This window comes from Cygnus olor, chromosome 7, assembly GCF_009769625.2.
Source record: "Cygnus olor isolate bCygOlo1 chromosome 7, bCygOlo1.pri.v2, whole genome shotgun sequence".
Taxonomy (NCBI): Eukaryota; Metazoa; Chordata; class Aves; order Anseriformes; family Anatidae; genus Cygnus; species Cygnus olor.
The window spans coordinates 5909105-5926003 of record NC_049175.1 but is presented as its reverse complement, the minus strand read 5'-3'; positions in this window follow the sequence as shown (position 1 = coordinate 5926003).

Below are 16899 nucleotides of genomic sequence, written 5' to 3'. Positions count from 1 at the left end.
TTCATTTACATGATATTGTTGCTAAATGATGCCAATTATCATGAGGTATAACACTTTCCAAAACAAATAGAGATTTCTATTGAAATTTACACTTACATTTGAAAGATGACAGGGCACTACTATTAAGCACAACATTAGAATGATGTTAACTTAAAACTAAAGATAATCAACACCTGCAAATGAGAATCATTTTCAAGTTGTGTGGGTTTTGTGGCACTTACGTATAACCAAGTCACATCATTTCTCTCTAGAAATACTAATCATGTTTTCAGTAAAAAAATGTAGTATTGGTGAAGAAAGAGGATTATATGAAACAATGTTGAAAGCTGTACTTAGTGAAAAATTGCTGATGAAAATACATCAGTCAGACACTGCTGGTGCAGAAGTGAGAACTGAAACCACTCTCTATTTCACTACTTACACACTCAGAGTCCCCAGCTGAAAAGTACCTCATATTACTTGGGGAAAAAAAGGCGGGGGGGGGGAAGGGGGAGGGGGGAAGAAAAGAAAAGAAAAAAAAAAAGAAGGAAGGAAGGAAGGAAGAGGAAGACAAGGTCCCAAAGAGTTTATAACTTAAAAAAGTAGAGAAAGCATGTGGCATTAAAAAGATTATCAGATTATCATCCTCATTTCAAGGAAATGCAAAATGAAGGAAACGGTTAGATCGAAATAAAACCAAAAAATGCCAATGAAAGCTTCAGAAGATATATGACAGTTGACAGGCTGGAGAAGTAGGATAGACATTGTTCATGCTATTGAGCTGGAGAAGATATACCTGTATACATTGGCAGCTATGTATATTGAAGAGTGTGAGACACTAAGAGGGAACTAAAGATCAATTGGTTTGATGTCTACCCACATTCACATTTATCTATTTACAGAGTCCGTCAGAACTAGATACATATCCAAGTATGAAGAAAGACTGTATCTTTACCAATCTCTGCAGTCTTCACTGTGACATGTATTTATTAAACGCTTTTCATGCAAGTCAACATGTAATCCAAATCTCAGTATTCCTACATCAGTTCACTTGCACTGAAATCAGATGATTTACCAAATTAAGATTTGGAAATGGAATGTTCTGTGATGATATCTGTCTTACCATTTCTCATACCTCTTCATATGCTGGAAATCCCTCAGGCAAAACTGAACCAGCAGACATCATTAACTTGCCCTCAATTTTAGTCACTAAGCAGCTTTTGTTTGCTTTATTAGCAGTTCAGAACAATACACTTCAGGAGACAGAAGTGACATTTTTGTCGTTTTATAGCATTACCTCTTAGTCTTAAGTGTAATTTTAAATGTAGCTATTATGCTAATAATTAAACAAATTAAAAAAAAAAAAAACACAGATTCAAAATAAAAATAATTCCAATTCTGCTTAAAACAGAAGAATGTGCCTTAAAGAGGGAATTACTGAGTATGCACAGCTGTCATTTTCTACTTTGGTAGACTGATCTCACGAAAAGTTGTTTTCAAAAGTACCTTTGAAAATGTGCCACCTTGCAGTTGAAGAAGATCCTTCAACAAGATACTACATTAGCAATTTTCCTCTTAAACTTTCCCTCTCTTGCCTGCATTCAACAAATTTTGTTACATGAGAAGGTGAAACACTGTTCCTTCTAGAAAGAGGCCTTTCTGCTGCACCACTTTGAATGAAGAAAAAAGGAACAGGAGATGTATATGCTAATAGCTGAACAAAACAGAATTTTGATCTGAGTGATTTGAGCAAAGCAGATACACACCATGCATGGGTTACCACACTACATTGAGTATATCAAAGACATACAGTATGATAATCAACATACATTTCTGTTGGAAATTTTTGTGAAGTATTGAAGTATTGTGACTGTGTGTAGGAAAAACTATAACCCATGAAAAATTACAAGAAAAAAAGACTTTTTTCCGTTCTTTCCTCCCTGCCTACCTTTTTTTTTTTTTTTTTTTTCAATTCAAGACTAGAATAAGATATGATCACAATAATGAATAAGGATAACATGTAGGAACAACAGGTTGCACTGTCTGAGTAATAAAGTAGGGTGGGGGACAATCACTGGCAGTTAAATTTAGTAATTGAAAAAGTCATTTGGTAAAACCATACGTGACATCCACCAAAAAAAAAAAAAAAAAAAAAAAAAAAAAGGATGATCTACAAAGGAAGAGCTTGACAAATGGTTTGTAGAAATGTAATAAATGTAACAGAAATATGGAAACAAAACCAATCCAATAGCCTAGCTGCTCTTTGGCATAGAGTGGCATCCAGGGAAATACTCTCAAAATAACATTCTGTTCTTTTTTCTTTGTGAGAAAAGACTGGAATACAGATGAATTTCAAATGAGATTTGTAGCCAAGTGCTCCAACATGCGGAAATTCTGGACTGGTTTGTGTGTGACTTAGGCATTGACACCTAAACTTTCTGTCAATTCCAAGTTCCTTGACTATTCTAATCCCCCAAAATAACAGCCTAAATCACTTGTGTCATGTAGGCTTCTGCTTGTTGCAAACAGAAAGAGGAATAATGTAGCTCTGTGGTTTGCTTGACTCTGTGAAATAATTTGTTCTAATGTGGCTAGTCTAAGAGGCTATTAGGACAACAACTAAAGACCAAGGACCTTACAGTATTTGAAAATAGTTATTAGGCTTACATCCCCATGTTTCAAATCTAGCGGAGAAAAGATGCACATGAACAATGTGATGTACACAATATACAAACAGAATGAAAAGTTTAATGGTGGGGTCACATATCATATCCCATTTGAACATAGCTAGAAATGATTAGTAAATACTTCCATTTAATTTATAATCTCCTAACTGAAGATGGAGAAAGGAAGAAGAGAGAGAAAGAATCACACCTAGAGACAAAAAAAAACAAACAAAAAGAGTCTAATTTATGAATATAGAACTGCACATGACAACGTAAGGTATCTTTGTGAAGTATTGCTCTTCTTTTCCTTAAAATCTTTGCTACACTCCCACTTCAGTGTAAATGAACCCTGGCATCAACTTGAGCTGCCTGTTTTAAAAACAGTTGACAGTTTTCATATGCAGAAGTATTAAAAATAAAAGCTGCAGATCTTCAAACATTTCACAAATTTACTCTCATTCTTACAATGTATGTGTGCATATGTTTTTATTTTCCTAAATTGCAGCAGTGTTTTTGTATATTTTGTTTATTGTAATCCTTGTAATAATATAATTCCATCCAAATCTGCAAAAGGTTGCCTTATTTTTCATTAATCTATGTGACAGTAAGTGAAGATGACAGTCATATGATGGAGCTTATAATCATCTAATTTGCTATGTGTAGAAGATCATGTAGCTCAGATGAAAATGTGTAATTTGCCCGTGAAGTTAAAGCAACAATAAATCAACAGTAAGCTAGGTTTGAAATGATTTTGTGTTGAATTTATCCAATACTCTCTACTGGTCAACAGTATATGTGATCTATGTGGGAATACTTATATTTCCTTTACCATTTCTCAACTTGAAGACTGTCTACAGAGGCCCTTGTTAGAGCAACTATCCTTCAAGAGATAGACTGCTGTTTTGACTCATACAGTAGGAATAGACAAATGAATCAGAGAATCACAGAATGGTTTGGGTTGGAAAGGACCTTAGATCTCATCTAGTTCCAACCCCCTGCCATGGGCAAGGACACCTCCCACAAGACCTGTTTGCTCAAAGCCCCATCCAGTCTAGCCTTGAACACTGCCAGGGATGGGGCATCCACAGCTTCTCTGGACAATCTGTTCCAGTGCCTCACCATCTTCAGAGCAAATAATTTCTTTCTACTGTCTAATCTAAATCTTTCCTCTTTTACTTTAAAGCTATTCCGCCTTGTCCTGTCACTACACTCCCTGACAAAAGAGTCCCTCTACTGCTTTCTGGAAAGGCCAGTATAAATGAGATACATTAGCTTTTATGCTGAATAGATGCATATTCTATAACTGTTACACATCATATAATTCCCTTGTCAATAGGATCAACATTTTTTGCAGAATGCAGACATATTGACTTCTCTTCTCCTCCACTATGTTGTACAACAGCTGTTGTATCCCCATAAATTATCTGTATCTCTGCATGTGATATATACTAATATAATAGTGAATTTGTTCAAGTAAAAGTGCATTGCCAACCTACCATGTCATTTCTGCATGTCAGCTATTTTGGAAGTATGTATACAGCATTCTGCAGCACACAGATTCTGCAACACCACATAAAAAGGGACGAGTTACTTCTTGAAAAGTCCGTTGGCTTTCTATCTCTGGCTGCATCAAATTCAAAACTGCCTTCCTGATGTTTAATGCTTTGGGTATAAGCCTTTTCCATCACACAAATCCTTTTGCTTTCAGTTCTACTTAAAGCTTTCTGCAAGTTTTCCACAATTCTTTAGCCTTTCCTACATCTTTTTGGATATTTTGCCTAAGCATTGTCACATTGGCTGCCCACACTTGGAATGCCTTCACTGCCTTCATCTGCCAAGAATTCTTTCCATCCTAAGCCATTAGTGCCAGGAGTCTTCTCTGCAGTCTCTCAAATTATCCTAACATACACTTTGCACTTCCCAAACAGTTGTCCTAAGCCTCAACATTCGTCTTGCCTAATACAGATCCCAAGTGTCTTAAGGAAAAAAACATGTTTTACCCATCTGAAAAGCCATATAAGTTTACAGCTTCTGTAAAATGTTTGTTCATAATAATAGCTGAAATACATACTATATATTATATACCTCTGTTAGAGATCAGAGAGCCAAACAAAACCACATACTTTAACTGCACACTTTTGCCTGTGCAAAACAGAAGATAGGCAATGAAAGATTAAATGAGAGGTACAGAAACAGATAAACTTCGGAAGACAAAAAAAAAAAAAAAAAAAAAAAAAAGCCACATTAGAATAAAGCTAAACCAAGGAGAGAGAAAACGTTATACAAATTTCTCATGATTCTGAACATTTCAGAGAATATAGAGCGCATTTCTGTACTTTGAGCTTGATACATTTATATTAGTCAAAGCACTAACACAGAGTTAAAACAGTGCTTTATTTAAAGTGTTCTATGACACCTGTACTAAGGACTTCAGAAACAAGAGCACATGCAAGGAATCCAGTAAGAGAGAAGTTGATAGTGGGTGGGCAGAACAGCATACAAAAGAGACATGAAAAATCTCACAGAGAACATACCATGTAGGAACCCCAACACAGCTGTGGATGTGTGAGATGCCGATGTTCCCAAACTTAGCAGTGGTTTCTCTCTAGCCTTTAAAATACAACTGGTGCTTACAGTGTCAGCAACCAGGTCTGTCAGCTCAGAAGTAGCTGTTATAAGCAAAATGTTCACATTGAATGTATTTCTATGTATTTCTTTTCTGTATGCTGGAACACTCATAATATTTACACCCTTGTGCACAATCCTGCAAACATATCTGAAGTATGGCACAGAGTTAATGATCAAAGAATTTTCCTTTCTTCCTCATAATGCACTCGTACTACACTGACTTCCCACCCCTGCAGGTAAGGAAATGATTATTTGCAATTGTTCTGAAAGCATACTATATCTTCAATTAAATGCTTGACTTAATGAGCATATTCCCATATATTGTCATTTTTCATCTTTCTCAGTAAAACAAATTACTAAATAGGTATATTTTAACATATGGTAACATATTTATTTTTTAATCCAAATGGATTTCTCTTTTAATAAGAAAGAGCTTAGCAGATTTAAAACAATTGCTTTTCCTTTGAAAAATGTCATGGAAGAAACAGAGAAAGAGGTGATCCCTATTCAAAATCTTTATATGGAGTTAAACATTTTTTCTTTTCAAAAATGTCTGTTTTCCATGCAAGAAAGTTTATTTTTAATATTAAACCTAGGAATAATAGCTATCAAACAGGAAAAATATTATTGTATTTTAGTACTGTAACTTGTCTTCCTAACCTGACATTATTTAATGCTACAGTATCAGAAAATGCTACCTGATACTGCACTGCAATTTGCCCTAAAAGTATTTAAACCCACAATGACTGTGATTTCTTGTAATAAATTCACAAATATTTGAAAAGAAAGGGAACCTTCTGTGGATCTCTGTGCGTAACAAAGATCTCCTAGTTTTCCATGGGAAGTTTCCTTTACACACAGACAGTAGGAATAAAAGGAGAGGAAGGATGATGAAGCAATATTTTAGTGGCAGAGAGAAAGGGAAGGAATCAGAAGAGAGGGTACTCCCTGAAAGGAAAAAAAAAATTAATAAGCTTAAATTTTTAAAGCTACCACTTCAATTTTTAAAGCCACCATCGGGGACTCTCCCCGAGATCTGTTTACTGTTCAGCTGCTGGAAAAGCACAAGTGGCTCAACATGCCAAGTAAATACAGCCGTCTGCACACCAGCACTGGTCCATATGCAGTGTGCTCTTGCTAGGGTGAGGTTTCTGGGGAGTAAAAGAGTTTTTCACCTTTCCTTTCATACTTGTGAGTTTACCTGTGATTTTCTGTCAAGAATCCACCTGAACTCCTCTACTAGTTCAAAGACAAAACTAATTTTCTAAAATACTCAGCTTGGGCTTCTATCACATCAGTGTGGAGAAGAGGAAGGACCAAACTCACTAACATTTTAGAATGATTTGGGGATTTTCTACTAAAATTCACTGAACTATCAAAAAAGAAGATCTAGCAAGTTTTTGCAGAGATTTGTATCTGTACATTGTGGTATGGTCTCTTTCCTTAGACAAAATTGCTACCATTATTCAGACAGTATTTGCTAAATTAGGTGTGTATTTCTCTAAGTGTTGATTTTTCCAGTGACGCTCCATATACATCCCTGACTGCCAGTTACAGTGCCTCTTGAGAGAGATGAAGCTATGAGTAATAGAGAAGAACAGAAAGGAAAGGGGCATAAAATGAAAATAAACATTAATAATCTTTAACCTCACACTGATTTGTTGATTCACAAAAATAAGGTCTCTGGGATTTGGTCCCTATAACAGAGAAGGAAACTGTGGTTTTAAGTCTTTAATCATCACAGCACTTAGGCATTATCTTTAGCACTAGCATTAGAATAAGACTCCAGAAGTGAGCTGTCAGCTCATGCGTCAAGCCATTATTATGCACCTGGAGCTGGGCATTTGTGGTGGGTGTTTCGTGTGGTGCTGCCATGTGACTTTTGCTCATTTCCATTTTTGTGTTTAAAGACTTTGGAAAGTTTGAGAAATAGAAGAATCTCCAGCACACAAAGCAACCTTCCAGTTAGTCAAGAAGGGGAATAGTGTCGGAGTAGAAGCTGAGGAAAAGACAGGGAAGGACTGCACTCTGTTAGTGCTGTATTGATGAGAGGGCACAGAAAGTGGAGAGCAGGGAATTCAGTGCAGAGACTGCGGTCCATCTCAGTCACTGGAAAAATATGATAAGAAGAAAATATAACACTTAATCTATTCTTAATAATAAAGTTTGAAACTGTTTAATGTGGGTACTGAATCTAGTTATTCTAGTATCCTGCAGATTCCCACTGGTCAAAAGAGCTCTCTCAGATTGCACATCTATGAGACAATATGGGGTTTTATTACTCTTGTCTTTCTGTTGCTGGTAAGTTACATGTTTATCATAATAGCTAAACTGCCAGTTACCCATGTTAGTCTGTGCATTTATCCAGGCTGTGTTTTTTGGATTTTTTTTTTTTTGAAAACACAAGCATGGATATTTTTTTTCTGTGCAGTTGCTATCAACATTTTAATTGCAGCTAAAAAAAAGAAGAAACACTTATTGCCAAGCAGCCAAACCCTTTACCCCTGTGTTTTAAAGTCATTTCATTAGAAACAAATGCAGGCTACTATTGTGTACTCCTTCTGTATTTTGTTCATGGACCTCAGCATCGCAGGAAAATATTTTTCTCACCATTACCTTTTAGAAGCCTCCCATTCTTCATAGCAGATTTTCTACAGTGCAGCTGATCCAAATAATTTCTTCCCTTGAAAAATCTCAATTTCCAAAATTCAACACTTGAACGATCAAACACTTAGAAATATGCAATCTTTAGACAGTATGATACCAACAAAGAGAACAGTAACAGCTGTTCAGAGCCTTCAGCCCCAGTGTACTGCTGAGTAGCAACTAATATGACTGTATTTTCGCCTAACAACACCTAGCTACTAATGCTTTACAAACACCTATTTTGCAAGGTTTTGTAACACCTTAGGTGGGTAAATCTTTAAGTAAAGGTAGTTGAAAGATATAAATCAAACATTTCTGAAGTAAGTCTAAAAATTATATTTATTTTACTAGGAGGAATATAAAGACAAGAAATGGTGTGGGCCCTGACTTGGCCTCTTATTTATTTCCCCAACACGATCCTCAGGCTGAGCCTTCAGGAACATGAAATTGTTATTTAATAGAGTAGTTTGTTCAAAAATAATTCAGTAAACAATGTGTATGGCCAGAAAATAATTACTTCAATACTTTGCAAAAAATCTTTGTGGAAAAAATATAATATGCCTGTAAATTTTGGTGTCACATGACTCTGGGACTATTACAGTAACCTCCATTTTAAAAGATTGCTTAATATCAGGTCAGTTACATAGTTATGCTTTAGGCTAAACAAAGTATAAAACTCTGGTATCGGATGGCAATAAGGATTAAATTTTATATTAAAAAGCATCCGAAAAGTAATTATAATATTCTGGATTTCAAATCCACCCTTCCAATCCAAAATGGACCATAGCAACAAACACTTTCTGGAATAATTTTCATCTTCATAGTTCTAACATTGAATTCCCACCAGAATGACAGAGAATTTAAAATCAGTTCTATATTTTAATTTTGAATAGTTAAGTAAGAACAGAGGGGAAACACTTTCAGTCTCTTTCAAGTTAAGTCCTCCCATTTCAGTTGGTATTAAACAAATTTCAGTGTGTATTAAATAAATTAAATTGAAATTCTATTTGTGTTCTAGGTATTTTAAAGGATGCTTGATCTTACCCTGTAATTAACTAGATGGCAGATTTTATATACAGCATGTCCTAAAACATGATAGGACTAGGAAATTCAAAAGTTATACACTGTTAATAGCAAGAATAACACGTCCTATCTTCCCATCCATTATTAGCATAGATGTTGAAACTTTATTTAAATGCTTTTTACACATTCTGAACCCTTTAAACTAAATTTCTTCCTCAAATTTCTGATGAAAATATGACTTACTAACTACTACAGACTACATCCCTTTAATGCATAGGTGTTTATGACTATGGACAGACAGACAGAAATTATTACATTCTCCTCCTCCATACGGGTGTAGCACTTTGAGGCTTATGCCTTCAAACAGAAGCTGAACTGGGGGGAAACTGGAGAAAGGTGTTAGAAAAACAAACCCACAACACAGCTACTGCTTTTTGCCGTTTTCTGATGAGTTTCAAATAAAGCTCCTCTCCAATTTTCCAAAGCTCTCTCTATACAGTATGAGCCATTACATTTAAAAAAAAAAAAAAAGACAATTGAAATATGTAAAATATTTAATAATATGTATTTAGTAAATACCCACTGCAGAAACTTTAACCTCAAATGCTATTCTGTTCTATTTATAATCAGTTTAGGAGCTGGTTCTTTTCTACGTTTATTATACACACAATCTGTAACCCTGTAACCACAGAGATTAGTGTAGTGGTCATCACAGAAAAAGTCCTTTCTCTTTGCCATCACTTTACATATCATTGAAATGCACATAATGCTAAGAAGGGTGAGGCTGATATATAGCTATGATAAATTATACTGCATTGTAAAAACCTGGAAATGTAACCTGCAACGAACAGGACATTCTGAAGTGACAGAGAATTGCAGCTGTTGTATGAAATAAATATCACCGAAGCCATATTTTTAAATTTTAAATTCCTCTTGCATTCACAAGGGAGATATGACAGCCTTCAATTTATTAGCAACATGGTCACTGACCCAGGTGCAGTTCTTTCATGAATATCCACAATCTCCCTGACATAGCACATGACCCTGTTGCCAGTTAAGAAGGTGGAAAACCAAAATTAGAAAGGACTTTGCTCTCATTTTGATGACATTTATATAAATAAAGAGGAACTTGATGCAAAACAAGAAATTACACCAATTTAGGTAAGCAATGGCCACAGAGTCCCATAAAGTTTTAATTACAGGGTTGATTCTGTTTATACACCCATTAATATACTAAATATATAACTGCTTTTGGCTTCAATACTGCCCATAAAAATAGGAAAAGCCAACAGAACAAGGGACAGCTTAGCATCGGAATTGATAGGGAAAAAATATGGGAGGAGGAAAGACAGAAAAATTAGAATATCCTGAATGCACTTTTAAAAGTTCCTCCTTTCAGTTAGAAATTTTCCAGACAAAACGTACTACAGACTAAAACCTAAAAGTCCCAAAGAAAAAGAGTAAGTTAAATTTAAACAGTTTGTGCTCCGCACAAAATTTTATATGTAAATACAATAGTAAGTGTACCTTTGAAGAAGAATGATGTAAATAAAAAATGCAGTTAATGTATAATGCTGTTAGAAGATGCGATCCGAAGAAGAGTCTCTGTAGTCAGAACCTATGTGTTTTTTGGGACAATAATGACAAGGGCTTGGAAAACCCTTAGGCCACAACCACAGCTTTTATCCAATCCATTTTTATACATCGGTGCAATAATACAGCTTTGTACAATTGCGTTTATGCAGGTGGTCAGCTGGATCTCCCCCAGCCCTTAGGGCTGAACTGATGACAGTTTGTAATGCTGTGCAATGTTTTCTGATGGAAACAAAATAAAATACAAAAACTTTTTATTTGGAGTAACCACCATCTGCACTGCTAGGGATTTTTAACCTGGAGAGCTGTGCTGTTCGTGTTGTATACCTGCTGTGCTGAACTCAATAGACCATTACAAGCTTCAACTCAGGATTTTTGGCAGTACGACCTATATTTTTAATTGGCATTGCTGATAGACATCTGTGTCTCCTATATTCCCCCCCTTCATGCTATGTTCATTTTAGCTAAACTAAAATTAATTGAAGTAACCTCTAATAAATAGCTGACTAGAACTTGCCTGAATACACTACCAAAATCATAACTTGTGTAAGAGAATTTTAAGGTTCATTAACAAAAAGAAAAAGCAAAAGTCTGAAAGAAAGTTACTTTTAAACTTTTCAGTCCTCATAAAAATCCCATGAGAGGCTGGTTGGGAAACCTGTTTCCGGAAAGCTGTTCTGGGTCCATATTTTCTGAGCCTGGTTCTTGAATTAGCTCCAGGTGATCCCATTATTTTTTGATGGGTTTACTCTAGGTTTGCTGAGAGTGCCTTGAAGGCGAGATCTCATGGCTGGTTTACAGTCATCAAAGTCCACAAACACCACTGAAAGTGACAGTCCTGCCTTCATTTTTCCCTCCTTAGGGCTGAAAACCTCTCCTTCCCACCAGCCCACCCCATGCCAATTTCCTTTTCACCTTCACAAGCCACAGTTCAGAAATTAGTCCAAGACACCCACAGCAACTAAGGCACTCTTAGCAACATGGGGATCAGGTCATCCTTGAAACGTTTTAAATGATAAAATAGTCTTCATTTACACTGGACGATTCTAACTACCGGGCCTCAATCTTAAGGGGGAAAAGGGATTTACAAAATCTAATAATCGTTTCCTCTTGTCTTAAGCCTGATTCTTTGAAATAGTGTATTGTAATACACAGGATTAACATGATATTATTACTCCTTTGTATTATTACTTGTAATAGTAATAGTTCATTAAAGGAATTTCCTTTCAGTTTAAACCATGAGTAGTTTCTTCTCATACTGCTCTGCATTTTTATGTATGTAAACTAGGAAATGTTTTGTCTTTATTAGATGTGATAACGTCATGAATTGCCTGATGTCATGCTACAAGACCTGAAAACATTCTTCTCATCTGAAAACAATGAATCCCTATAATAGCCATTTATATTTCATCTTTCCGATGAACCCAGAAAGTGCAAAGCAGTGGAAAGGGTAGGTTTTTTGTTCTTGGTTTTGTTTTTTGTTTTTATTATTTTACTGCTGTTCTCAGCAAGTTACTTCACAGACAACAAGACAAAAGCTATTGGCTATAATTACTTTGGACTAGATTTGATAATAATGTCCTCATGATGAAAGGTTTCCTACACTGTTAAATTATCTTAGTGCTTGGCTAATGGTTTGTTAAAAGTAACAAAATAACTCCAGCAATACCGTTACTTAGAAGAACTCCTTCCCTAGATAGCTTCTAATGAAGATGAAGAAAACAATGATTTAGAAGCAAATCTGAGCAATTTTTAATCAACTTCTGGGAAAACTTATGAATCTGAGTTAAATCTGACTGGATTTTATCAAAAGGAAAAAAACAGAAACTGAAAATTGGTAGAGTGCTTTTTGAAACTTCCATTTAATTAACAGGTTGAAAGAAATCCCAGAACAAAGTCAGCTTGACATCAGTTCCACCGTTCTCCTGAGGGCTTTTGGGCCTCTGTCTTCATGCTGCTGCTGAAATTGTCCAGCCAGAAATTGAGTAAAAAAAAAAAAAAAGGATTTATTCCCTACATCGCTTCCTTGCAACAGGAGATAATACTTCCAGATCTTTTTCCCGGGAAATGGTTATTACGTCCAAAAGCAGGCAGAGAATCCACAGAAGACTGACCAAGAACAGCTGAAACCACAGCAAAGTAACAAGATGTTCTTTTGAGAGATGAGAAATGAAATCACTATCCTATGCATTGCATAAATGATTATTTAAAATGTGAATGCTACTCCTAGTCTTCCTCTTCTAGCCTCTTCCTTCTGTGAATAACTTATTTCACTTTTCTTTTGAGTACAATACATGTCTTACTTGTTTTCTTTTTCTTTTCCCTTTTAAACAAAGTGATCCATTCCATTCTCCATTCAATTACTGTTTTTGCATGAAGTGCACAAGCTTTTTCCTTAGTTGGAACCAATATTTTTATTATTATAAGTATTATTAGAGCACCAAACTGACAGTCAATTATTTGCATAGTCTTACTTCCAGGTTTGTCAACAGCCTGGAGTGAGTTTGTATTTGTCCCAGAAATAACCTGTGTAATTGCAAAGAATGCAGAGAAGGCGTCTACTGAAGCATACTTGATGAATAATACTGCAGAATAATTACACCAAAGGTTTGAAAAAAAGTACCCTGTGGCTGCAAAAAGCCTTTCCAGAGTATCACGGCTCGTTCAGAGGTGTTTAAACTATTTGCATCGCAGGAAGATCTCACATCGGCATTTTCTGGTTTCACACATAGGCATTCTTTTACCTTTCAATTGATATAGTTTAGTATGATGATGTCTTGAGAAAACACTACTTTTTAAGGATGAAATTTTAAAGAGGCAAAGAAAATGAAGGGAAAAACAATTGTGACAAAAATAGTCTTGCCACTGTGTTTTATAATTCAATAGCCCAAATTAAAGTCACTGGTAATTAACAAAATAGGTCTCAATGAACATATTTTGAGGTGGAAAAAAGAGTCCAATAACAACAGTGATATTGAATCATTGTGACGATTATAAACAACTAATGCTAATTTTATGCCCGTCCCATGACAGCTAGTAATTAAAAATCCTTTGACTGCACAAATTCCTTGATCAAGATTAATGATTGATTTTTGCATACCCTTAATCAGTTCAACATCCCTTTGGTTCATAGACCAATACATTCCTTTTCACTAGTATTTTCTCTAAATCACTTTCGCCATGAAATTGCAAGATTGATTTTCTGGTAAATGAATTCCATTTTCCTATAAGAAACTTGAAGTGAGCCTAGAGTAAATGTGAACAAAGCTTTTGTTCTTTTCTTAAACTGATTTTAAAGTATTAGGAAAATCAGAATTATCATCTGAAAAATGACAAGAATATGCATTTTCAACTGTTAAGTGGAAATTCATTGCTGTAAAGGGTATTCTGAAGAAAGGGAAAGGACAATAACAGATTTGAGTGCAGCTGTCTTAACTCAATCCCACTGCTGCACTCATATTTCAAGGTAAGCCCTTTTACACTTTTTCGATACAACATGAACGTAGGGCTCATAAGACTGACATCTTAGCAGTGACTGACAGATTCTAACAGTAATGACAAGATTTGCTAAGCATCACTAATCAGAACAGGTATGCAAATAGCCTATTTGTTGGGTGTAGCTTTAGGGCAATTAATCTTAAGTATTACTATTCAGAGAGAAGAATCAAAAGAAAGAAATTGTATCAGAGGTAAGGACAAACTTGGTAGTGCTCTTCTCAGAGTCCATTTCTCAACTGAAGTAACACAGGATACACTCATTCACTTTCATGGTTTCCATTCTCTAATGAGCTGTTTAATTTAACAAGCAGATAAACTGACTTATTTTGTGTTCTGGCGGGAAGCAGAAGTGTTTAAGTTTGATACTGCTCCACATAAAACTAGATAAGCTTGATTTACTTGCATTTGCTATTGACTACACCACTGTACTACCTCTAGTGATTCAACAGTTACAGGCTGGTTTACTCAGTCCACAACTGAAACTGCTGAATTATGGACTTTTCTACTGCTGTGGTCATGTTTACTTAGGTAAGTGTCTAGGAATTTACCTGCAATTCTTAGAAAAGCCATAATATTACTAGTATGGTAGGTATTATACTTAATTTTAGTTTTATACTGTCATACATCTGAAAGTGGGAGATGGTGCAAGAACAGTCACATAGCAGAACCCTTTTCTAAGAAATCCAATCCCCATCTATTTGGATAACCCTTTTTAAACAGCTGCATGAGTTGGATGTCCAACATCTTAATTTTCTCCTTGAACTTCTAACTGAATTCAGTTTTGTCGTTCAGATTTCTCACGAGCGGTTTATCTTATTGCCTGTCAATGGCTGCCTGATACAAGTTCTTTATCGGTGCACAAGCTGTTAAGCACAAAAAAAGTCACTGCAACACACAGCTTCATAAATCTAAAAATACCAGGCTGGGGATGAATTCATTTGGTTTCTTTTAAGTGATATAGAATTTTCTGTAGCAAAATTACTATTTTGGTGCTTAAAAAAAAAAAAAAAAAAAAAAAAAAAAAAAAAAAAAAACTTTAACTGTTTTCCATTAGGTTTAATGTATATTTAATTAGAAAATAATTGTTTTCTTGCACAAATGTCAGCTCCAAAAAGAAGCTAAGTTATTTGCAGACAAATAAAGAAACAATGCCATGGAAAAATTCTAGACCTTGCAAAGAAAACAAACTCAGCCAAGCATATGGGTCCTGACATGGGTGCAGAGAAAAAACATATGGCTATACTAGAAAAGGATATTGACTAGACTCTGACATATTTTGATTATAAAAATAAAAATGAAGTGCTCATCCAGTTTGAAAACAAGCTGTGTATTTTGTTTCATACATTCACACCGGCACCCTTCTCTACAGTAATTAAGATTAATTGATATTATTGAAAATCAAGCATCAGTCACATGAAGCATATTAGAAATCCAGCACTATGAACTTCTGCCATCTATGTGCAGAACACAGGAGGCCAGATGTCCATTGGCACAGAGCAGCTAACTCTACGGAAAGATACATTTCTGGACTGAAACTAGAGGTCAGCTCCCAACGGGCTTTGACGGAAAACCACGGTGCAGGGATCACGGACCAGTTCCAAACTCTCTAGCTTGCTCTCTGGGCAGCCACACTGGTTGGCAACACCACTATACATGGAATATATTCACAGTATTTATAAACTTCTGGTGAGATTTACAGCATGTGCTGCTATTTAAATTATATTTGCAAATCTTACATACTCTGGGGACTCTATTTCCAAGGTGGTATTGTAGGACCTATCACAAATGAAATATCATTAATAAATAAATACTTTTACTAATATATCAACTTAGATTTCTTTGAGGTCTGCTTAAACCAATTTATATTCCAGATGGAATTAATTCCAAGATGTTTCTGTAATTTCTTATTGCTTTAATTCCAAACATTTCATATAAATTAAGGAACATGAATTCCATAATAGTCTCTGCCAGAGATATTATTTACATTTTGCAGATGTTAAATTGAGACAAAAAGACTAAGAAATGTGACCAAAGCCTAAAGAAATCCATCAAAGAGGGAAAAACATAATGCATATTTCCTAAATTCCAGGCTAAATATTAAATTGCTTCTTTATTTGTTTTTGTTTATTTTTTGAATGTAGGGTAGAAAACCCATAATTAAATGCTGAAAACTCAAACCACTGGGCTTTCAGACAATTTCTTTTCCAGAACACATTACGTGTACCAACATCTTTATATTCCCGCCCCCCCCACCAAAAAAAAAAAAAAAAAAGTGTTTGTACAGGTATTTATCAGGTTACGTCATACACAAATCCAGTAATTATTCAAATTCCAAGATATTCTATTTAAATACTTTAATATCATAATAATGAATTAAATTAATTCATTAAAAACAATCAGAACTATAAATTACACCAGTGTTGATGTTACTAATTCTATTACTTCATTGCAGCAAATGAACTATACCCATAATCTTGCTGCTCTTAGGATACAAAGCAAAGTTTTCTTTTTTTTTTAGAATAAATTCTCAAGGCTAAACTTTGAGTGGCAATTGCAGTTTTAAAACCAAGACAAGTGTTACTGCTTGGAATTAGCCGCCTGTTTCACCATCAGCCATCATTTGCCAGGGTGCGTTGAGCTAGACAGTGGGCACCTCACAGCACGGGACTGAAGGAGAGCCAGGACCGTTAGATGTAGGCAGGACGGAGAATCTACAGAGCTGCCCCCAGGGTACTGCACCAGAGAAACGTTATGACTTTCTTTTCTTTCTGCATCCTTCAGGAGAGGATTAACAAAAAGATTGCAAGTTTGAGACTTTGATGTGAAGTTAAGTCAGCTCTGATCACAGAAATCCCCATTAAAAGGA